Source organism: Meleagris gallopavo, chromosome 1, assembly GCF_905368555.1.
Source record: "Meleagris gallopavo chromosome 1, MGAL_WU_HG_1.1, whole genome shotgun sequence".
NCBI classification, from domain to species: Eukaryota; Metazoa; Chordata; class Aves; order Galliformes; family Phasianidae; genus Meleagris; species Meleagris gallopavo.
This window is the reverse complement of record NC_139404.1, coordinates 73,312,665-73,337,391: the sequence shown is the minus strand read 5'-3', so window position 1 is coordinate 73,337,391 and position 24,727 is coordinate 73,312,665. Positions and strand designations below refer to the sequence as shown.

General features: G+C 39.8%; 1 pseudogene; it reads left to right on the top strand.

Moving 5' to 3' along the window:
* Window positions 1-16,454, top strand: part of LOC146545420 (uncharacterized) — a 45,519-nt pseudogene extending 29,065 nt beyond the window's left edge.
* Window positions 16,455-24,727: the final 8,273 nt, after the last annotated feature.

The following is a 24,727-nucleotide window of genomic DNA, read 5'->3' as shown; positions in this document are numbered from 1 at the left end:
AAGGTTTTGTTTTTCAAAAACTTGATTTATCAATGAGAACAACAGTTTAAGCCTCCTAGAGACATTCTAATTGGTTCTCTAGAAAGCACTCATTACAAGGGGCTGTGTTCTTTATTCATACCATGATAATCAAAGCAGAGAATTTCTACATTTAACTTGAAAATGCCCCCAGTACCCCTCTTGCCCTTCACAGCAGTTTCACAGTGTCATCTGTACACAACTTCATCTCCTAGAAGCACTGAAATAGCACACTTTTTTTTTTTTTTCTTTTTTTTTGGAAGGAGTTGGGGGGAAGTGGAGTAGGAGGAGATGGGGTTAGAGGGGCACTGGGGGAGCAAGCATTGTTGTGCAAACATCTTCCTATCTACCAAAGCAGATGGGCTGCTCCACTGTGCAGTTCAAATGCTAGTCATTGCTCAATCTAACCATAAATTCCCTACCAGTGAGTGCATTCATTATCTTAATCTGCAATGTGTGGGAGGGCAGATTCTACTCTCTGTAGCCACTACACCTTTGCTCAGGCCTCATTTGGAAGGCTATCAGTCATAGTCTGCTCTGATCCTTTCTTGACTGTATATTTCCATCTGTTGTTTTTTTATAATTTTTTTTTGTTATCAATATTCCACATCATAACATCATGTAGAGCACTGGGAGTTAAAGAGTTAATGCTCCAGTTCTGTGGATTGTCGATTGTTGTGGGTACCTGGTTCTCGGAAAAGAAGGACAACTACATCTCCCAGACAATATTCTCTGTTGTATTTCCATTTTCCATTTAGAGAGAGAGATAAAACTGCTTGCAAGTCACAAGACCGTCCCTCTTCTTTTACTGCTCATCACTGCAGTGTGTGCTCCCTAGCCATCTCACATTCAGCATTAGAGTAAGGCCTTCGGTTTTGGACATTCTCTCTCTCATTTTATTTGTTTTATTATCTTCAATTCCAATTATATTATATTATATTGTATTATATTGCATTACCTTGCATTCCAATATCATATTTAGTAAATCAGTTTTCTCCCGTAGCTTGTTGCCAATGTCTTCTTTTTAGGCCTATCTCCCTACCTTTCCCCTTTTTCCTCTCAACAGGATGTGGGTCCATGTATCCCCCTCCCGCCCATTAGTCATGGAACCAGGCCAAACCAGCCCATAAATCGTTGACACTATCTGCCTTCAACAAGAGTAGAAACATTTTTGGATTTGCTTAGGGTTCTATCTCATTGCCTGAACACACTCTGGTGGTTTCATACATTTACATTCTCTACGAAGAGCACCAGATGGCCTAAAACCTGAAATCACATTGCTTCCTGAGGGCTTGCTTAAACATTGCCTGAGCAAGAACCATAGGCCTTCCAAGGAGAACAGGAGTGGGGAGTTTAATATTGAAAGGGATTAGCATGACAACAGGCTTTCAGAGTTATGATTCCCCTGGACTGACATGAAAGTACTTTGCTAAGTGCAGTTTGGATTAAGTGTTATTATGAATTACCAAACAGACGTAAGTCAGAGGCTGTCCCAGTACTCCTTTTAAACTGGCTATAATAGGTAAGGCTTCTATCCAGTAAATATCTGACCTAGCAGGATAATCAAGGCTCCCCACTAATCAAGTGATATACGACATCCCTTGCTCGCTTCCATTTACATAATGCTACACCCCAATAATTCTTTAGAAGAAAATGTAGGGGTATGAAGGTATTTCCATGAGGGATGATTTAAGCATTTGACTTCAGGAAAGAGTATTAGTTCATGAGCCCCCAGCCTGTGATGATCAGCATGCTTTTATCTTTTGAAAACAGAAATAAAGGAAGCCCCATATCTGGCTCTTCCCCCACCCTGTGTACTTCCTGTTGTACACTGCAGGGTGATATAATATTCTGTCCCATTTATTAGAAATTACTATTAGCATTTATTAGAAAAACGCTACTTTTCTCAAGGATGTGGCATCCACTTTGGAAGAAAAAGCACGTACCTGCAACCACTAGGAGATCTAGTGTGTGGTGACTGCTCTGCTGACCCACAGTTCAATATTAGCATCCTCACCCTCGTGTTCCACTATGGCAAAAGATTGCTGGGTGAATAAGGAAGCATATGCTTTCCTAGAGAATGTATCAGTAATACTAACATCTCTAGTCTAGCTTTTATTTCAGACTATCAAGAAGGAAACCTGTTCATTCTCTGGGTGCCCTCAGACTTACAAGTGCATACAAGGTGTGCATATCCTAGGCCTAGGCAATATGCATGCACAGACACTGTACACATCATGTCCTGTATCTGCAAGCAACACACTGAAATGATCACTGACAATGTTGGCTAGACAAAAGAGAAAGGCTCAGATACCTCCTCTTTGCCTTTTTCTGCCTACTGTGTGCAGCAAGTCCTAATTTGCAAAAGCATGAAGGAAGGAGCTATGTCCTTTCAAAAAAAAAAAAAAAAAAATCCTATTCAAAAATCTGCAAAATAGCTTTTCAAAACAACTTTGACTCATTCAGGTGTTCAGTCCTTTAATATGAAAGTGGTTGATAAAACGAAATCAATTAACATTTCATAATACTGTTTTTTTCTTCAGTATTGTTCTATACAAATCCCTAAATCACATACTTTTTCTTTTCCCTGTATTCCAACTTAGCAAAGTATTTACTGTGTGATGTCAAATGGACTAAATCTCCTGTGTTCTAATGTGTCAGTCTAGAAGAACCCTAAGCATCATGCTAAAATCATGCCACAGTATCATAGGGGTTGGAAGGAAGGTTGGAGATTAGCTAAGTCCAACCCCAGTGTCAAAGCGGATTCCCTAGGGTAGGTTACACAGGAAAGTATCCAGGCAGGTTTTGAAGATTTCCAGAGAAGGAAATTTCATTACCACCCCAGGAAGCTGTTTCCAGAGCTTTGTTACTCTCAAACCAAGTAAGTTTTTCCTCATATTTGTATGGAATTACTTGTATTTCAGTTTGTGTCTGTTGCCCCTTGTCCTGTTACTGGACGCAGCCAAAAAAATCCTGACTCCATCCTCTTGACGCCTGTCTTTATTTATTTATAAGCACCTTTTCTTCTCCAGGCTGGTTAAGTCCCAGTTCTCACAGCCTTTCCTCATACAGGAGATGCTCCAGGCCTTTAATCATCTTTATCACTCTCTGTTGGACATTATCTAGTTGTTCCCTGCCTATCTTGAACTGAAGAGCTCAGAACTGGAAACAGTATTCCCAGTGTGGCCTCACCAGGGCAGAGTAGAAGGGGAAGAGAACTTCTCTCAACTATCTTGCAATGCTCTTTTCAACGCATTTCAAGATACTATTGGCCTTCTTGACCACAGGGGCACACTTCTGGCTTATGGCCAACCTGCTGTCCACCAAGACACCTAGGTCCTTCCCTGCAGACGTCCTTTCCAGCAAATCAGATCCCAGCCTGTACTAACACATGCAGTATTTCCTCACCAGGTATAATACACTACACTTTCCCTTTTTGAAGCTCATAAGGATCCCCTCTGCATATCTCTCCAGCCTGTCCAGATCTCATAGAGTGGCAGCACACCCTTCTGCTGTGTCAGTCACTCCTCCCAATTTTATATCATCACCAAACCTGCAATGAGTGCATGCTACCCATTCTTCTAGGTTATTGATGAAGACATAAAAGAAGACTGAACTAGTACTGATCCCTGGGGAGCTGTTCCAGATACAGGTCTCCTACTAGACTCTTTTCCACTGATCATAACCCTTTGAGCTCTGTCAGTCAACCAATTCTCAGTCCACCTCAGTGTCTCATCTATCTCTCCCTAAGCTTAACTACAAGGATGTTATGGGAGACTGTGTCAAAAGCCTTGCTGAAGTTGAGATAGACAACACCCACTACAATTCCCTTATCTGCCCAGCCAGCGATGACATCAAAGATGACTACCAGGTTGGTAAAGCATGATTTTCCTTTGCTGAATCCATATTGACTGCTGCCAATAGCCTTATTTTCTTTCAATTTCTTGGAGATTATATCCAGAACATATTACTCCATCACCCTCCTAAGGGCAGAGTATTTCCCAACTCATCTTTTTCAACCTCTTTGAAGACTGTTGTGGTTTGATAATTTTTTTTTGTCAGCATTCCACATCATGTGAACCAGTGTTAAAGAGTTAATGTTTGGGTTCCGTTTACTGCCTTTTACGGGCATTTTGAGTATTCTGATGGGAGGGGAAGGGCAGCATGCCCGGAGGATTTGGTGCAAAGAGGAATCGAGGTGGAGCTCTGGACAGGACCCAGGATGTCTCTCTCTCCCTCGGGGCTGGCTCAGATCGCTGTGGAGAAAGGCACTTTCCTTGCACTTTGGGTACTATTGTCTCTCATTTTGTTTGATTTGGTTAAGTTTAGTAAATTCCTGTTCCTCCTCAGATCACTGCCAGTTTGTTCCTTTTGTTAAACCATTCTACTAATTCTCTGCCCTTCCCCCTCCTCCTGGAGCGCACAGTTTGCAGCACACCCTGCTGTGAGACCGGAGCCAGCAGGAGTGCACAGCAAATTGCTAGCACCCCTTCTTTCTTCTTTTTTTTTTTATTTTTTTATTTTTAACTTCACCCTTTTGTCTCTCCTTCTCCCCCTCCCCCGGCCTGTGGCCCCTCCTTGTCACAGACTCAGATAAGTTGGTGACAAAGACTGCAGCGACATTGGCTTTCCTCCAGTTTTCAGACACCTCTCCCATTCTCCATGACCTCCATGATAGAGAGCAGTTCAGCAATCACTTTTGCTTGCTCCCTCAGCACTTGTGAGCACATCGGCGCCAAAGGATTTGTGTGCATCAAGTTCACCTTCACAGTCTCTGACCATACCCCCCTCAACCAAGGGAAAGTCTTCCTTTCACCAGACTCCTCCTTACCTCCAGGGTCTGGGATTCTTGAGAGGTAGCCTTAACAGTAAAGACTGAAGAAAAAAAGGCATTTAGCAACTCCATGTTCTCAGTGTCCTCCATTACTGAGCCACTCAGCTCATTCAGCAGCAGGCTCACTTTTTCTTCCTTTTACAATCAGCACATTTAAATAAGCCTTTCTTGTTGTCCTTAACCTCACAGATTTAATTCCAAGTGGATTCCCAGGACAGCTAGATAAGATTTAGAGTTGAAATAACATCACTGTCTGATATTTTCTCTTTTTGGGTTATAAATCTGGATTAACTTACTGGAAATGGAAATACAGAAGATCAAAGTGAAACCCAACGATAATTATTGTTATATAGAATAGCTTATCTGTTTTCATCTCAGCATTGAGAGGGAAAAAATTCACCCACGTCTGAAAAACTGAGCATGTAATTTGAAAGAACAAAAGGGGGATAGGTATACTTGAAATGAATGAGTATATTTTCTGGAAAGGTCAAACAGTAGCTTTGTGGGGAGAAAGCAAAGGGTATTCAATTCATAGTGAATGGGGGGGAACAATGACAGAGTAGTTGCTGTTCTTTTCCTTGAAGACTTCTGCAATAACACTCTGTTTATGTAATTTCATGACATATGTAATTGATATTAATATATTAAAAGTGATATATTTTGTGTATTATATATTTAGATACACATACAGGCACTCAAATGCATAGATATGCACTCATTTTACACATGGCTAGTTTCAGGTTGTTAAAAAGCATAGTTTTCTAAAATATCTCCAAATTTTGTGCCAAGATCATTTCTAAAGCTGACTCACAAAAACATTTAAAAGTAGATATCAGTCTTACATGAAATACATGACTGACCCACTATAAAATTCTGACAAGATGACTGCTAAATATTCAATCCTTAAAATCAAGTGTCACAGGAATGAAAAAACAGCTAGTTAGAGCAAAAGTTCCTTTGGCTAGCGCTAAAGTAATCATTATAAAATTGTAAATTGAAAAAAATCAACTTTATGAAACGCAGAGTATATTAACTGATTTTATAAAGTGCATGCCAGTTCAAACCAGATGGAAAAAGATGAGCAGCTGGTCATGCAATTCTGAAGACTAAGCTAGAAACACTTCTTCCTACTCAGAATCAAGATAAAAGGGAAAATGAAAATTATCACTTAACAAAGAACCATCAAGGTAAAAGCCAGAGCAGACTAAACAACTCTGAATGCAGTCTAATTTATATTAAAGACAAATGCAGTATGGAATCCAGCCTTGCACTTTTTTTTGTTTTGCTTTTTAACCTGGTATCGAGATGACTGCGTAAAATACCATTGTTGAAAAGATAAGCAGGTTCATAACCTAAAGAGGAACCTTTAACATTAAGAACTTTGTTACAAAAGTTTTCAATTATATGCATACTTATTAGCTGCCATTTGCTTCATTTATTAACAATACTTCATCTTGATTATTATGTGATGTAATCAGAGCCCTGTCTGTTTATTCTGTGTAGTCTGTATTTCAAAGTACTCCTGGAGCAAAATAAACCTCAACATATCTTAGTAGTTCAAAATTGGTTTTCTCTTGGTTTCTTCTTTTTCCTTTTTTTTTCCCCCCCTACCAAATAAAAATAAAAATCTGCATCCAAGTTCCCAGCTACCTCTTGTCGTCAGGTACAAAGAGGTACAGAAAATTAATGCATTTGACATTTCCATATGGTAAATCAGTGAAATCTTCATAGTACTTCAAAGCCTATATGAAAATCATAGGATGTTTGCATTAAGGAAAATGGATGTTAAATCTCATTATTCCTAGTAAGACCACTAGAGAAGAATAAAGGATGTACTTTGAGTCTACCCTAAATGGAGGCAGAAAGTCTCTTAAAACAACAAATTCATATTCAGCTTATGAAGTAGGACATAGAGTAGCCTAGGTAAACCATTGTGGCTGCACTTCAAAAACGTATTATTTATACTTCTGTCAAGGAATTGTTTGGAACAGGCAGGTATATTCCCCATTTTGTGTACATTACTACTTTGAGTCTTTCTACATAAAAGTGAAACCCAAATTGATAATTAACTTTCTGCTTAGCTTTTTGAAGCAAACAAAATCTACCATAAATTACTACAAAAGTAAAAGCAGCTAAGACAGACATTAACCATATAAAGATACATAAACTAAAAAGCAATTGTCTATAAGAAGGAAGACTACTTTAAATGATCAAATATATCATTTTACTTTGAAATGAGACAGAGAAATTGTCTCCTTCACAATGTCATTGCATCTGAAAACAAATCAGGGTGAAAAATGTATGTTTTCTGCTAATACATAAACCTGTAAATGCAACACAGGAAAGAGCTCTGACACGCATACTTCACCAGCTCCAACTGGTGAAGATTAGAGAGGTCCTCTAAGGATCTCTGATCTAAGGGTCAGAGACCTAAGTTCTCAAAGAAGGACTTGCATGAGTTTCAATAGTACATAGAAGTCTGTGCTGATTCTTTGGATGAGAGGGGTTGTTTTATCAAAAAAAACTGTATGTGTGTGCTGGTTTCTACTCCTGCTCGTAATCAATAGAAAGACTCTTTCCAGTGCTAGTTACTCCTTCTTGTACAAATCCCATCACAACTACTTTTAAAGAACAGCTATTATGAGCAGTAAAACTGGGATGCATAAACATTATCACAATCTAGAGATAAAGAATAATCTGGATTTTTTTTTTTTAGTTTGTGGAGCAGACAAAGACACTGTTCTGTAAACATCTTGTTGTAATTTCACTTCAAAGCACTATCCACTTGATGTAAAAATGCTGAGAATAATGGAACCAACAGTGTGCACATAATCAGTATATTACAGTGTTATTTTTCTAGTAAGTCAGATATTCTTTGTAGCTGCTTATGTGCTACATAATGCTTACACTAATGTTGGTCAGATAAGGGATAGTATTAACATCATTAGATGATTATTTTCACCAGTTTTCCAGATCTTTTGAATCTGATCTTGGCATTTTGCACATCTTTGGTGACTGGAAGTCCTTCTTACTTAAAGTTATTTGTGTCAAGGCCTGACCTTTCAAAAGTGTCCTACAGTATTTAGTGGCCATTAGAAGGCACTTTTTTTTTTAGTTGTTATTCTTTAAAATACTGGCCTGATTTAGAGATGGGATATACAGAATCATCATCTGAAGATTATCACTAACATCCAGCACAGACACAGAAGTCATCTCCTGTTTTCATGCCTGTTTTCCCCTCCCCCGAGAACTTTACTAGTGACAGGAATTAGTGACTTCATTGGCACAGCTGCTAAAAAGTCTTGCTCAAAGGGAACAGAAATTATACGAAAGAATAATAGGATAGTTAACTTTCTCTATTTGCATGCAACCTGATTATAATTATTGCAATTAAGTGGCAAAGTTATCTATAATAAGTTTTGTAACATCAGTTTTTTTTAGAGCTGGAAGAATTTGAATAATTTTCAGATATATAAGCATAGAATTTAGTGTTCATTTATACAAACCAAACCACTTAAGATAGCATATTGAGTATTTCCAGGTATGCTACATCAATAGTGCATATAAATGCATGATTCATATTATTTTTCCCCAGGAAAAATACATGGGTCACCACAGGACTACATTTTTGTAGCAACAGTACTGGGAGCAGAGCAATTACTGGGACAATTTAAATCAGTAACTTAAGTCAATTTCCTAAATAATATTTAGGTAAATTGCTAACTAGGTTTTTATTTTTTATTTTTAACATACGCAACAGCCTTGGCAAAAATCCACTCAAATCTTCATTTATTTTTCTATATGTGAAAATAAAATGTAAAAGACTTCAAAATCCCAAAAGCTGGTTAACAACATTAAAAATAGTTGCAAGTAATGAATACTATATCCCTTTGTAAAATAATGTACTTTAAATACCAGCAAATCATGAACAGCTTTGGAAAAGTCTAATAGCTACATTTTTTTCCCCCATCAGTTGAAAATGAAATGATGATTTTTATTTCAAACAGTAGATCCTGTACACAACATTATCTGCTTTTTCTTTGACCCTTTCAGTGGTCATCCAGTCCCATGTTTTTCCAAACACATGAGGTTGAAAAGCTTATGCCGTCTGCTCCTCTCTGTTTCCAGATCTAACAAACTCTTTTCTTCTTTCTTATCAGGAAGAAGCACAGAGAATCAGCATTTGAGAGTCTTTTCTTGCTTAGCTCAGAATAGTGAAAGTGGTTGCCCTAGTCAGGGGTAATCTGCAAGGTGGATGTCTCATTACAGCTCTGGCCACTCACTTTGCTCACTTAGTAGAATCACAGAATATATCAAGTTGGAAGTGATCCATAAGAGTTACTGAGTCCAACCCCTGGCTCCACGCAAGACCACCTAGAAATCAGATCTTGTGTCTGAAATCATTGTTAAGATGCTTCAGGATCTTTGACAAGCTCCATACCATGATACCTTCCTTAAAGGAGCCTGTTCCAGCACCTGTGCATTCTCTTGATGAAGAACCTCCTCCTGATATCCAACCTAAACCTCCCCTGATACAACTTCATGCCAATCTCTTGAGTTCTATCTCTGGCCACCAGAGAGAGGAGATCAGAACCTGCTCCTTCACACCTCCTCATGTGAAAGCCATAGGCCATGATGAGGTCTCCCCTTATTCTCCTCTTCTCTAGGAAGAAGAAACCAAGGGACCTCATCTGCTCCTCATACATCTTGGCCTCCAGACCTTTCACCTCCCTCATAGCCTTCCTTTGGACACTCTCTAGTAGTTTTATATACTTTTTGTACTGTAGTGCCTGAAACTGCACACACTACTCAAGATGAAGCTACATCAGTGAAGTGTAAAGTGACTAGCAAATGGTCTAGGGGAAGAAGGAGAAGTGAAAGAGAGAGGGAAGTTAAGATAACAGTGGAAAATGTCCTCCTTGACTTTTCTGTATCCCAGCTGCCTAGAGAAACAAAGCAAAAACTATAATTACTAACAGCCTCCACAATATTGTTCCCAAGGCCCAGAGATGACTGCAGTGCAAGTACAAACACCAGATTAGTCTCGTGATCTAACTAGAAGTTTTATGATGAAACAAGGTCACGTAGCATAACAAAATAAAAACCTTAATCCCATCCCCAATTATGACAAGAACACAACAGGGAAAGTAAACAGCAAGTAAGGTGCTGAACAATATAGTTGCAAGATTCAGAGAGCTCCACAAACAATAAAAAAATGACATTGTGACTATCAGTTATTAAACTACCCCCAACAACCACAGAAGCCATATGTTAACAGAAGATCCGACTTGAGAGTGTTATCTCAACCCTTCAAGTCTCACACAAGGCACACCAAAGTGACTGTTGTGGTTAAACCCAGCAGGTAGCTAAGCAGCACACAATTGTTCACACACTCCTTTCCCTTTCAAGAGGGATAGAGGAGAGGATTAGGAAAAAAAAAAAATTACACATGCACACGCACACACCACACAAAAAATACACACACAAAAAAAATAGAACTGATGGGTTGAGATAAAAGCTATTTATTAAGATAGTGAAAAGGAAGAGGGAAAACAGGATGATAGCTATGATAATTATATATTAAAATATTTACAGATATATATAAAAAACACAATGCACAAGCAATTGTTCACCACCCATTGATTGATACCCCATGTATAATCAATGAATATACAGATGTTATAGTTATGAAATATACCAGTTTGGTTACACAGTTATTATACCAAAACAGAATAGATAGAATGCTTACCCATATCCTAGGCTTGCTATGAAACTCCAGAGAAGGGGATCTCCAGAAGAGATCCTTCCTTACTGGTAGCCAGCTCTTAAATGGGTCTAGGAGAGGTGGAGCCAGGCTCCACCCCTTCCAGCAGCACAGGTGAATTGCCTTCACCTGTGCTCCCCTGGCTGACTCATTGCTCACCTCAGGTGATCAATCAGAGGTTCAGGCCATTATTCAGCAGTTCCGTACACCCAGCTAATCTCCAAGAAACAGCAGCCTGCCCAGTGAACTCTCTCCCTTCTTCAAGCTTTCTTCTCTCAAGATCTTGTAGTATGGAATATCTCTTTGGCCAATTTAGATTGTTTATCTTGACTCTATCTTTTTCCAGATCCTTCTGCCTCCCCAGTCCCCTTACTGGCAGGACAGCAGGAAAAGTTGAGAACATGGAAATATCCTTGGCTCTGTATAACAATGCACAGCAACAACTAGAAATGTTGGTATGTTATCAATACTGTTTTTCTACTAAAGCCAAAATATATAATCATACCAGATACTATGAAGAAAAATAACACAACTGAAACTAGGACCCATAATGGCTGTGACCAATGACTGCATTGTTCTTTGTGTGCTTTTCAGTAACTCCCAGCATAATTTTCTCCATCATTTTACCGGAAACTCAAGTGCAACTGACAGACGTGTAATTACCAGGGTCTTCTTTCTTGTCCTTCTTGATAATTGGAGCAATATTTGCCAGTTTCCAGCTAACTGGGACTTCTCCAGATTCCCAAAAGCATTGAAAAATAATTGAGAGAGATCTTGCAATAATGTGGCCAACTTTTCGAGTACGCTAGAATGAAACCCATCAGGTCCCATGGACTTATATGCATCCAGGTGGAGCAGCACAAGTCTACGGTTTTCTGTGAGTTGATTGTTACCACAGTCACACTCCTTCAACTTGAGCACCTGTGGTCCCAGAGCCCATCATTAGCTTTGAAGACAAAGATGACATTAAACATCTCTGCTTTGGCTATGTAAGATAGCCATTCTCATTAAGTCATGAGCCCATGTTCTCTCTGATCCTCCTTCTGTTGTTAACATATTTTTAAAAATCCATTTTATTGTCTCTCACTGAACTGTAGCAGCCACACACTTTCTTTTTCTGCCTAAGCTCTAGAAGAAGATCCCTGGTCAGCCAAGCCAGCTTTCTGCCCTACTTATTTGACTTCCGACATTTTGGAATTACCTGTTCCTGTGTTCCCAGGAGGTAGTACTTAAAAAATGACCAACACCGATGGACCCCAACACCATCAAAAAGAGTTTTCCAGGGGAACTAAATAACTAGTTTCCCAAGCAGCCTAAAATCTCTCTCCATGTCCAGGGTTGAGGTTTCCGTGTCAGTTTTCCCCCTACCACAAAATATTCTAAATTTGACCAGTTTGTGTACCCTATAGCCAAGACAGCCACTTCATCCGTAAGTTTGTAGAATTATAGAATGGCGTGTGTTGAAAAGGGCCTCAAAGATCATCTAGTTTCAACCCCCGTGCTGTGAGCAGGGTTGCCAAGCACTAGACCAGGCTGTCCAGAGCCACATCCAGCCTTGCCTTGAATACTTTCAGGGATGGGATATCCACAACTTCTCTGGGCAACCTGTTCCAGTGCATCACCACCCTCTCAGTGAAAAACTTCTTCCAAATATCTAACCTAAAATTCCCCTGTCTTAGTTTAAAACCCATCCGCCCTTGTCCTATCATCATAACAGTTTTCTATTCACAAGAAACGAATCTATGAGGGCATTTTTCCCAATTGTCTCCCTTAGTACCTGTACCAGGAAGCTGTCATCAGGATGTTTTAGGAATCTCCTGGAACTGTTTGTATCAGCTGTGTCTGGCAATTCACATCTGGCAAGAAGTCTCCCATAAGAATAAGGGCAGTTGATCTAGATGTCTCTTTTAGTTCAAAATAATTCATCAGTGTTGTCGTCTTGTCCTGTCTGGGTGGTCTATAGCAAACTCCCGCAACAACATCCTCTTTATTTCCTTGTCCCTTAATCCTTACCCATAGGCTCTCAACCATGTTATTGCCAACTGACAGTTCCATACATTCCATCTCCTCTTACACACAGCAGCTACTGTGTCCATCTACCCACACATCTTGCCTGACTGTCTTTAACTGAACTAACAGGAATAAATAAGGAACAAATATGAAGTGGAAGAAGAAGCATTTTCCTTTCAACATTGGTGTCCCAAAAATTGAGTCTTTATGCGTGGAAAAAAGAGAAGCTGTTATTAAGCTCACAATTGATTTTACAAGGACTGCAATTAGAGACTGAGATTAACCTTTCCCTAAGAAGCCTGCAGTGGTTTTGTCCCAGAGGCACCGATCACTATTTATGCTTTTTATGAGGTGCAAAAGGACATCTTCCTGCTGCTTTTGGTTTCCCAAAATGAGTTATTTCTTGACTTTTTTTTATGGTTCATGGCATCACATTACACAAACGTGCTATTAGTGAAGCACCACAGCCTTCTGCATCTGAAAACAATAAGTAGAATTAAAAAAAACACCCTTTTTATGCAGCAGTTGCTGAAAATTCTTCCTGGGGTCACCCATATGAAGAACAGCTCTCCATTTACAGCGCAGCAAGACATGTGACAGGATATTTTTAATGCCTTTAATAGTTTCTATGGGAATATTAGTTGGTGGATCCTACGCAAGCAAGTGCAGCATTTACTCTTCACTTTATATGATATCATTAAATAACCTGGCATTGAAGCACCACTTGCAGACTTCTAAAAATTTGCATACACTGAGTTCAATACTCATTTTTCTCCCTGTAACAGATTGCAATATTGTGGAATTCCAATGATTTTCACAATGAATTAGTAGAAGGTGTTCCCATATGGATTTTCTGAAAATAATTGCTTATGAATTGGCTAAGTGGAGTGTATCGAACTACTTGCAGCATATGATGTTTAACTGGTGAGAGCAAGCACTCACTTTTGTACTAAGAACAAATGTGAAACAGTCCACCTATCTCCTCCATCTGTAGACTTGAATAGAAGCTTTTAATGAATATGTCTTTTCTTGCATACACTAGCATAATGCACATCTGTGTATAAATACCCATAATTTGTATACATACTGTGTGGTAACTGTTGAGTCATGGCCTGAACTGGCCATGATTGAGCACCTAGGGAAAGGACTGGGTCAGCTCTAGGAGCACAGTTGAAGACAACTCACCTGTGTGACTGGAAGGGGTGGAGCCTGGCTCCATCTCTCCTAGACCTTTATAAGGGCCGACAGCCACTCTGGAAGGATCTCTGGTTGAAGATCTCTTGCTTGTAGAGTCTTTCCTGCAAGCCCAGGTCTTTGGAGACAGGTGAGCACCTTTCACCTTGTAATACCACCCCATCTGTGTTAATCCCTTTGCTGTTACACCTCTATATTGCCTTTCCACAAGAGAGAGCAGATCCAGAGGAGAGCTATGAATATGATTAAAGGGTTAGAGCACCTCACTCATGGAGAAAGATCAAGGGAGCTGGACTTGTTTAGCTTGGAGAAGGGAAGACTGTGAGGAGACCTCATTGCAGCCTTCCAGTAATTGAAGGGGGCTGAAGGAGACTGACTTTCTACGTGGTCTGATAATGATAGGACGAGAGATTGTTTTAAACATAAATAAGGGAGATTTAGATTAGACATTAGGTGGAAATTCTTTACTCACAAGGCGATGAGGCATTGGAACAGGTTGCACATAGAAACTGTGGATGCCCCATTCCTAGAGTCATTAGAGAAAAGTTCGGATGGGACTCTGGGCAGCCTGATCTACTGTGCCCAGAGCAGGGGGTCAGGAAGCAGGTAATCTTTAAGGTCCCTTCTAATCTAAGCCATTCTATGATTTCCTAAAGAAGTTGTTTTCTTTTACATAGGCATGGTGCAAAAGGAGGCAATAACATTGCATTCTACTGGAATACAAATTCTATGGAACAATAGAAGATGACAAAGATGACATTTTGCCAGACTGTCTCTCTGCTGTCACCTGTCACATGGTAGCAAAACAAAATGAAATATTAATGAGAAGGTTCAACTTCTGCTGCCATACCACCAACATCCACCTCTGATATTGTGGGCCAATATAACAGAATACAAGACTTTATTTTTGGAGAAGTCATTGTACCATATAGCTAAACTAACTTTTTTTTTTTTTAAGACTAATAATACATTTGCTAAGAAGATTATTTTCTTAAACTAGAAAATGCTCCTAGCTAAAGATATCAAGCCCTGTTCCAAAAAAAATAAAAAATGTCTAGTTAAAGAACTTAAAGATGAAAATCTCTGGATTCGTAACATTAAACACATCACATATTTTATGCAACAAAGCATACTTAAATCAAATTGCTATCTAAATCAAGAAATACCGATGATTTACTTTAAGTGAACCTTCAACATCTGTCATATTCTATCCTAAAGAGTTCCTACTATAAACAAAAACAGCACATGTATGCGTGCTTAAATAACACTTTCAAAAATTTCAGTAAATCCCAAAATGAACTGCTATAATGGAAATGCTAAGTCATGGCCTGAAACAGTGATTGAGCATCTGGTGGGAAGGCAGAGCCAACTCAGGGAAGCTCAGGAGCATGCAATGCACTTGAGTGACTGGAAGGAGTGGAGCCAGGATCCACCCCTCATTTAAGGGTTGGCAGTGGAGGCTTCCCAGTATCCCACAAGAGTGTCTAAAACCTAGATGTGAAGACAAGTAAGTTGTAGATGCCTTTGAAAAAGCACCGCTATGAATAATATAGTATAATAAATAGTTTCACAGGGAAAGGTGTACAATTACATGGAAATAGAAAAAAGCTGAACAGTAGAGGAAACAATCTGTTTCCTTAGCCACTCCTCATAAGACTTGTGCTCCAGATCCCTTGCCAGCTTCTTAACCCTTCTCTGGACATGCTGCAGGGTCTCAATATCTTTCCTGTACTGAGGGGCTCAAAACTGAACACAGTACTCAAGGTGTGGCCTCAGTAAAGCTGAGTAGAGAGGGATGATCCCTTGCATGCTCCTGCTGGCAACATTGTTGTTGATACAACCCAGGACGCCATTGGCCTTGTTGGCCACTGGAACACACTGCTGGCTCATATTTAGCTGAATGTTGACCAACACCCCCAGGTCCATTTCTTCCACACAGTCTTCCAGCCACTCTATCCCAAGCCTGTAGCATTGCCTGGGATTGTTTTTGTGCAGGACTCAGCACTTGGTCTTTTGGTCTTGTTGAACTTAATTCTGCTGACTTCAACCTAACAATGCAGCCTGTCTGGATTCCTCTGAAAGATCCTTCCTAATCCCAGGCAGATCAAAAAATTTCCCATCTTGGTGTCATCTGCAAACTTACTGAGGGTGCATTCAGTTCCCTCATCCAGGCTATCAATAAACAGGACAGGCCCCAGTACTGTCGCCCCATGGGCAACACCACTTATGGCCAGTCACCAGCTGGCTTTAACTACATTCACCACCATTCTCTGGGCCTGGCCCTCCAGCCAGTTCTTTATCCAGCAAAGAGTATACCTGTCCAAGCCATAGGCTGCCACCTTCTCCAAGAGAATAGTGTGGAAGACATTGTCAAAGGCTTTGCTAAAGTCTAGGTAGACTACATCAATAGCCTTTCCCTCATCCACCGGACAGGTCCCTCAGTGATAGAAGGAGATCATGTTGGTCAAGCAGGACCTGACTTTTGTGACTCCATGCAGGCTGGGCCTGATCCCCTAGTTGTCCTGCACATATTGTGTAATCTCAAACAAAATGATCTGCTCGATAATCTTTCCTGGCACCAAGGTGAGGCTGACAAGCATGTAGTTCCTTGGATCCTCCTTACAACCTGTCTAAAAGAAGGAATTCACATTGGCAAGCCTCCAAACCTCTGGGACCCCTCTGATTGACCACGAACACGGACAGATGCTGGAAAGCAGCTTGTCAATCACCTCTCCCTCCACACCCTTGAGTGGATCCCAACTGCCCTCCCTCCCTCCCCCCCCGCCCTCCCATGGACATGACAGTCCACGTAGAGTAGTAGATCTGTTTCAACCTGAAAAGGTGAGGGGGGATCACTTCAGCTGAATGTGAAATGCATTTTGAAAATATGTCATTAACATGCATCATTACTAACTTCATATAAAATAAAACAAATTGCCACTGAATTGAGACAGTATAAGATTGTCATTCATTCCATTTATTTAATCACATTGTTATTTACATCAAGAAGAGCACATGAACTTCATCTGCATATAACCCTGTATCAAGTGAACTGAAAGTCTATTTTTGGATTAGTTTTGTTAAGTGTGGTATTGCATCCATGTATCTGTTACATGCATCACATTTATTCTGATTCTTCCCTGTATCCCCTTCCCATGCCCCCTCCCACCTTGGTAATAAAAGCCACTCTTTAATTAACAAACATAACTGAAGTCAGTGGAATACCTCATGTGCTTGAAGCATGAACAGCACTTTCAAAGGCTGAATAAAAGTAAGAAGTGAAATAGACCAGAAACCCACTGTGCTAAGTACTATGTATACATACATGGTAACAAGCTTCATGGTGAAGCTTAAGAGTCAAGAAACAAAAAATGCTACAGCTGAAGTGGAGATCATTTGGAAAAAAAAGAAAAAAAAGAAAAAAAAAAAAAAAAAAGAACTAGAGCAGATGAGAAATTATTCCTTATGCTCAATCCAACTAGAGAAAAAGGATGAATAAAGGTAGAAAACTGAAAATAAATAAATATATAAATAAATAAATAAATAAATAATAGAAGAGTGGACGACATACTACAGGAAGCGATGCCATCCAGAAGGACCTAGTCAATTTTGAGACATGGGCTGACAGGAGCCTCATAAAGCTCGAGGAAAGTGCAGAGTTCAGCTCCTGGGGTGAACAACCCCAAGCACCAGTACATGCTGGGTGCCACTCAGACGAAATGCAACCTGGTAGAAATGTCCTGGGAATTCTAGCAGATTCCAGATTGAATTTGAGCAAGTAATGTGCATTTGCCACAGTAAAGGCTAATATATCCTGAACTGCATTAGGCAAAATATTACCAGCAGATTGAGAAAGTGATCCTTCCCCTCTAGTCAGCACTGATGAGGCTACACTTGGAGTACTGTTTCTAGTTCTGGGCACCTCAGTACAGGAGGAACTGACATGCTGCAGAGAGTGCAATGAAGGGCCGATGAAGGGACTGGAGCACATATCCTATGGGGAAGGCTGAGAGATCTGGGACTATTCAGTCTGGAAAAAAGGCACAAAGGGATCTGAACAATGTAAACTTGAAGGGAGGGTGTAGAAAGGATGAAACCAGGCTCTTTCTTTTCAGCAGTGCCCAGTTCCAGGACAAGAGGCAATGGGCACCAGCTGGAGTACAGGAGGTTCCCTCTGAACATCAGGAAACATTTCTGTGCTGTGTGGGTGATGGAGAACTAGCACAGGGTGCACAGAGAGGTTGTAGTATCTCCTTAGAAACCTTCAAAAGCCATCTGGACATGGTCCTGTACACCAGCTCTGGGCAGCACTTGCATGAGAATGGTTTGGAACAGATGTACCCAGAGGCCCCTGCCAACCTTTACCATTCTGCAATTCTGTGAAATGTGATGAAGCATATTATGTGTCATATGACTCCTTCCTGCACTTTGGCCACAGCAACCCCATGCAGCTCCATAGGCTTGGGGCAGAGTAGCTAGCTGACTATGAAGAGGAAAGGGACCTGGGGGTGTTGGTCAATGCTTGGCTGAACATGAGCCGACAGTGTGCCCAGGTGGTTTAGAGGGCCAGTGCCATCCTGGTCTGCATTAGAAATAGCATAGCTAGCAGGAGCTAATCATCGCCCTGTACTCAGCTCTGATGAGGCCACAACTCAAGTACTGTGTTCAGTTGTAGGCATCTCCTACAACTGAAGACATCAAGGCCCTGGAACATGTCCAGAGAAGGGCAATGAAACTGGTGAGGGGTCTGGAGCACAAGTTTTATGAGGAGCAGCTGAGGGAGTTGGGATTGCTTAGTCTGGAGAAGAGAAGGCTCCAGTAGACCTCATCACACTCTACAACTTCCTGAAGGGAGGTTATGATGAGGAGGTATTCAGCCTCTTCTCCTGACAACAAATACGACCCAAGGAAATGGCCACAAGTTGCACAAGAGATTTATATTGGATATAAGGAAAAACTTTTTCTCTCAAGAGTGGTCAGGTACTGGAATGGCTTGCCCAGGGAGGTAGAGTCAGGTGGTGGAGTGTTCAGGAGGCATTTGAATGAAGCATAATGAGATACGGTTAAGTAGCTTAGTGGGTAGTAATGGTGATAGGAGGATGGTTGGATTAAATGATCTTGTAGATCCTTCCCAACTTTGCGATTCTATGATTCCATATATGAAGAACAAGTCAGAGAAAGCACATGTTCATCTGTGCTCAGACAGACAGCTCAAACATATTTAAGTAAGCTTGAAAACCATTATGTTGAGTTCAGAAATAAGCAACTGCAAAAGGAGAGAAGGCAGTACCCTGCAGAGCTCTGCAAGTTAGAAGCTCTTGCTCAGTTGTCTTTGAAATCTCTATATCAAAGTAAACCCTGTTTTCTACAGCATAAAGTTTGTAGATAAGGCATTAACACCTGGGAATCAATATCTGTCTACGTTGCTATAAAACAGTAGATACTTTTTTATCAGTAGAAACACTTCATGGTCATTCAATGGTAACCATGTATACTGCCAGAGCTACTAATGCATCCATACTAACACACTCAGATTAATAGCTACATTGACAACTAATCCTACATTTGAAATTAAAATCAAGTAACAGAAGAGCAACACAGATTATTGCAATACAGAGTCTGAACAGATCATACTAAAATGTGGGACCAAGCAATACCCCAGTATTTTTATACTCTGAGCAGGCCAAAAAAGAAAAGGGAATTTTCTTGAGCATTTCTATACAATCTATTTTCTCCCCACTACCTCCTGTGCACTGTAACAATGCTTTTGGTAAAGTACATGTTCATCCCATACCTCCTGATCAAATTTTGTTTATCATCTTCTTCCCAAGACTTTGTATAAGTAATGAGTTCCATAAAGATACAATCAGTCACCATTAAGAGTTAATAGGGGGTGGTAACAGGTGTGGTTTTTTGTTTGTTTGTTTGTTTTTTAATATATATTTTATATATATATATATATAAAGCTATATAAAGCTCCAGTTTAGCAACATATCAAAAACCTTCAGGAGCTTGTGGTTACATCTCAGCCTTGGGAAGGAAATAAATCAGAGGTGGATGACCTAACTCCAATTAGTCACACCATGGTCAGCTGTAGCTCTGTTTCTAAATCAGTTTTGTATGAGAGCCAACTAATAGGCGGGGGGCAGGAACCACCACCAAGATGTACATCTTGAATCTCTGGAAAAAGGAGGTAGTCTGCCCTCTATAGCTCACTCACAGATGATTGCCTCAGTGTTAATTTTAAGTGTCACAAAATGGTAGAGTGATTCTAGCAGTCAGCGATATGTTGGAATTTAATGGGTTTCATTAGTGGATTTAAATAGGATGGCTGAGCCGCTTCCATAAACTCCTCTTCTTTCTCAGGTTTCTGTTCTACATATTAATCCAATTTCTGTTCAGGTTGCTGAATCAGGCCAGCAGGGGAAATATCTTTGACTGACTTGGGAACTGGAAGCATCAACATAATCTAAATGGCACTGCCTTGAATGATTGTATGTCCTAAGATACAGAAGACCAGGTTCATAATTTCAAAATTTAATAACAATCCACTGTGGATGCTTTTCTTGCTACTTTATAGTATCAGATGACTGGATGGAAGATCATTAAAGGATTAAAAGTTATAGGAGATGCATGAGTCTTTGAAATTTTCAGAAAAGAACACTTTTCCTCCAGTGATGGATGAACATGTCAGTAATGAACTGACAGAGGTGCTGATAGAGAGATAAGAAATAATTTCTCATCAAAGTTAAAAAATAAAATAAAATAGAAATCTAATTCTTAAGGTCAAAAAAACTCCAAGAACTTAAAACCTTTTCACATTCAACTATCTGGAAATGTAATACAAAATAACTTTCAGTAATGAGAAATAATTCACATTTTAAGTAGGGATACAGTATTCCTTCTTTTTAGTAGCCAGTTTTCTGTATTGACCAATGACTTGAGCCAGTCATTTTCAGGCATTTTAAAAGGGTCTGACGTTTCAAAAGGTGAGTATGTATTCTGCCACCAGGAATAAGCAGGAAATTTTTGATAATTTGGCCTGATTTGTCTTTGAAGCATTTCATTTAATATACCAGACTGTTGCATACTGATTATATAAGGAATATAGAAATATTTTAAATAACATTTCAGTATTTGGTGCTCTTAAGTGCAAAGATTGGTTGATGAATCTAGGTGCTTTTGCTGAAACCTTAGCCTATCAGACTCATTTTCCTGGTTCCATCAGACACCTCAAGACTGCGTTCATATGCACTGTAATTTTCTTTATCTTGTATGAAACTTATATTACTTGGGAATGTAAATCAGCACTTAGTTTCTTGGTTAGAAGTTGATGGGAGTGAATTTCTATCTAAAGCTACAAGTGATTAATTTCTAATTAGTTGCCTAATAAAAGGGTGATGTGACAGTTTCCAGAATTAATCTATACCTATTTTAGGATATATGCAAAGAGTACATGAAGATGTATGGAGATGTAGAAACCTGGATAAAGAACAATGACCAACAAATATACCATCAATCATACTCTCAAACATATAAAAACCCTCTAATGTAAGAGTATGTGCAAGGGATGGTGAACACACTTCGGAGTCAGGTGGTACCCTTTAGCTATTATCAAGTGGGGGCTGAAGCAGCTTCCGTAAGTTCACCTCCTGTTTATCCCACTCCCTGTATATTTTTGGAGTACACATTGTTCATGGATGTAACAGGGAATATTTTCCCAAGGATCAAGCTTGCCAGTTATGAAGATGAGCAGACTGAGCTGGGAGTGGGAGGAGAGATGTAGGTACATGAACTTCCTGATTCATTGAAAAGACTTTGAGAGGAGGTGCTACAGCACAGCATAAGTCAGAATCACTTCCTTAAAAGGTCAAGCTGAAGACAGAATATGGTGTTATTTATCAGGCAATTCCAGCATCAAGAAAAGGTGATAGCTGCTTTCTGAGTCTGAGGAAAGAGAAGAAGAAGCAATGACTCAACCAGCCTAAGCACCTAACATGATGCCACCATAAGGTAAGTCATGAATACCTGCTGAATTGCTGTCTGATAACCACATACATCCAAATACATGAAAAATCAAGAAAGGAATGTTTCCTTGGATTTCAAGGAACCATATGCATCTTTTTCTGTTTTCTCTACAGGATCAAATACCACCTTTTTCAGCACAAACAAGTTTATATGAAAAAGACACCTGTCTCAGTTACCTAGTCTTAGAAGTCCTTCTTTCAAAATTGCCAGGCAGTGAAAAAATCTGGCAAAGGCCATGCGGTGCTTCACAAAAGGAAATGAAAACAGCTAACTGCTACTGTATCAAAAACCGAGTAAAGTGAGAAGGGCCACATCAGCCATATCATATTATGCACTGAGGAATCCAGGAGTCTAAATTTGTTTCAGATCCTTGTGGGTAGACAAGTTTGATGCTAAAAATACTGAATTCAATCAATCATTATTCTTGGAGAAACATTTAACATTAAATGGAAAAGTATATTCTCTAGAAGTTAATATGTTACAAACCTGCATGCCATACTACTTTCATTACTGGCTTGTTGACTGTATTAATATGTTTTCTTAGCTAATAAAAATTCTATTTCCTTCTTAATTGATTTTCAAACAGTTGTATTTGTGACAGCTACTTGATCAAAATCACGATTAGTAAATCTAGAACTTGTGGTAACTTTTTCTGATTTTATGGATTTTGTATTCCAAAAAAGAATTATATTCAGAGATTTGTTCCTTTCTATCATGTCTAATTATCTTAAACTTCTAGGGAATGACCAGCAGAATGAGAAAGGCTAAGAGTCACTAGGAGTTACCTTTAGGTCTAAACATTTCAATTTCAAAGGAGCAGGATCTGCAGAGCTATACTGCATTAGCATCAGCCAAAAAAATTTTCAATCCTTGTGTCATGTTTTTATGATTCTTGTTATCGATATTCCATATCATAACATCACATAAAGCACGGGGAATTAAAATGTTCTGTGGACTCCAGTTCCATGGACTGACAGCTTTCCGGATACTTGGTTCTCAGAAGAGAACTACATACTTCAGATGACTTTGCGTTCAGAGGGGAAGAGAAGTCACAGGAGGAAGTCACAGGATTTCTCTCTCACACACTGCCTGGCAGTGTGTGGGTGTGCTCCTCAGCCGTGCACCTTCAGTTCAAAGTAAGGCTTTCGGATTCAGAAATTCACTTGCTCATTTTATTTGATTTACTAGCCTCAGTTCCAATTATATTGTATTATATTGTGTTATCTTGCATTCCAAATTCCAATATCATATTTAGTAAAATTAAGTTTCCTCCTTAGATCTTTGCTGTTTTTTTTGGTTTTTTTTTTGTTTTTTTTTTGGGGGGGGGGGGGGGGGGGGGGGGGGAGAAGAGTGAGATGGGGCTCAACTCTCATCTCCCTACCCTCCCCCTTTTCCCTTTCCTTTTCTTTTGGGCCGGTGGGCCTGAAGGTCTGCTGCCCCTGTTATAGAAACAGATTGATCTAGATAACTCTGTGACAGTTTTTGGTGGAGGATGTGGGCAATCTGAAGCTTTTAACATTAGCAGGAAAAAAAAAAAATTCTTTAAGCTGGACACTTGCAGAGCACTGGTAGCTAGCTTTGACCTTCATAGATTAGATTGTAGGCTGGGCAGTCTGCTAGACTCTGGACACTGTACCAAGTGTTTTTTGTTCCTTTTTTTTTTTTTTTTTTTTTTCCCCTTTTACCAACTGCCAGCTATGAATCTGTTCCTTATATTAGGAGCGCTGTATAAATTATTAAAGGCTATTATGTCTTTGGAGCTTACAGGTTTCTTATTAAGTTCATCATTTCCTGTTGTGGAGTTGTGTATATATATAACCAAGTAAGGGCACTGATGGAGACACCTGCCTGGTACCTATGTGCAATGTCGTATGATTTGAATATTGACAATTAAATCCCAGATGGAATAGCTAATTTTATAAACACGATGTTCAGAGTGGTTTTCAGGTTCTCTTCTCAGTTCTTTATGCATTTTTTGAATGCCGAATTAGTGATCATGTTCGTGTGCATGATATCAATCTCCCTGAATGTATTCTCTCCATTTATGTTATGTGGAAGAAGCCTTCTCCAAAACCAGAGAATGTTGACTGGAAAGGAATGGAGAAGTTTAGGAAAAATCCTAGAAGTGTGGGGACCCACAATGTCATGGGATTTCACTCTTGCACGCCTGTGGGATCCTGAGAAAGTAAGCGAGTATTTGAGTCAGGGATGGTGAAGCTTAGATAGATCTAAGGAGGTATGACTTATCTGGGGCTTGGCTTTTGCTTACCGCGCCCTATATAATACTATTCTGGAGAGAGAGAGTTTCTGAGCTGAAGTTCAAGCCAAAAGAGGAAGTCTCCAAGTCAAATATGATCAACCACAGGAGACACCAGTATCATTTTCAGATGCACCCTGCCCAGAAATGGCAGTGGGTGTCCTCTCATCTAGAACGTAAAGAAGAAGAAGCAGAGGAGATAGAGGAAGATCCAGGCAAGGGGCCCTCCTCAAAACCACCATCATTGAGAAAGGCAACAGAAAAAACTAAGAGACATGGAGAAGAGAGTAAGAATGAGGAAGTCACTATTCATCGACCTCTGAAGATGACTGGAATCCAAGACTCAAGACAGGAGTTTACACAACACCCAAGTGAGACTATTTGTCATAGTTTTGTAATTTTGCTACCAGTATTCCACATCATAACATCATGTAAAGCACAAGTAATTAAAGAGCTAATACTCCAGTTCTGTGGGCTGACAACTTTCTGGATACCTGGTTCTCAGAAGAGAAGAACAACTACATATCCCAGGAGACTTCACAGTCAAAGAGGAAAAAAAGTCACGGAAGGAAATCACAGGATCTTGCTCTCGGACTCAAGCTCTCTCTCGCACGCTGACTGG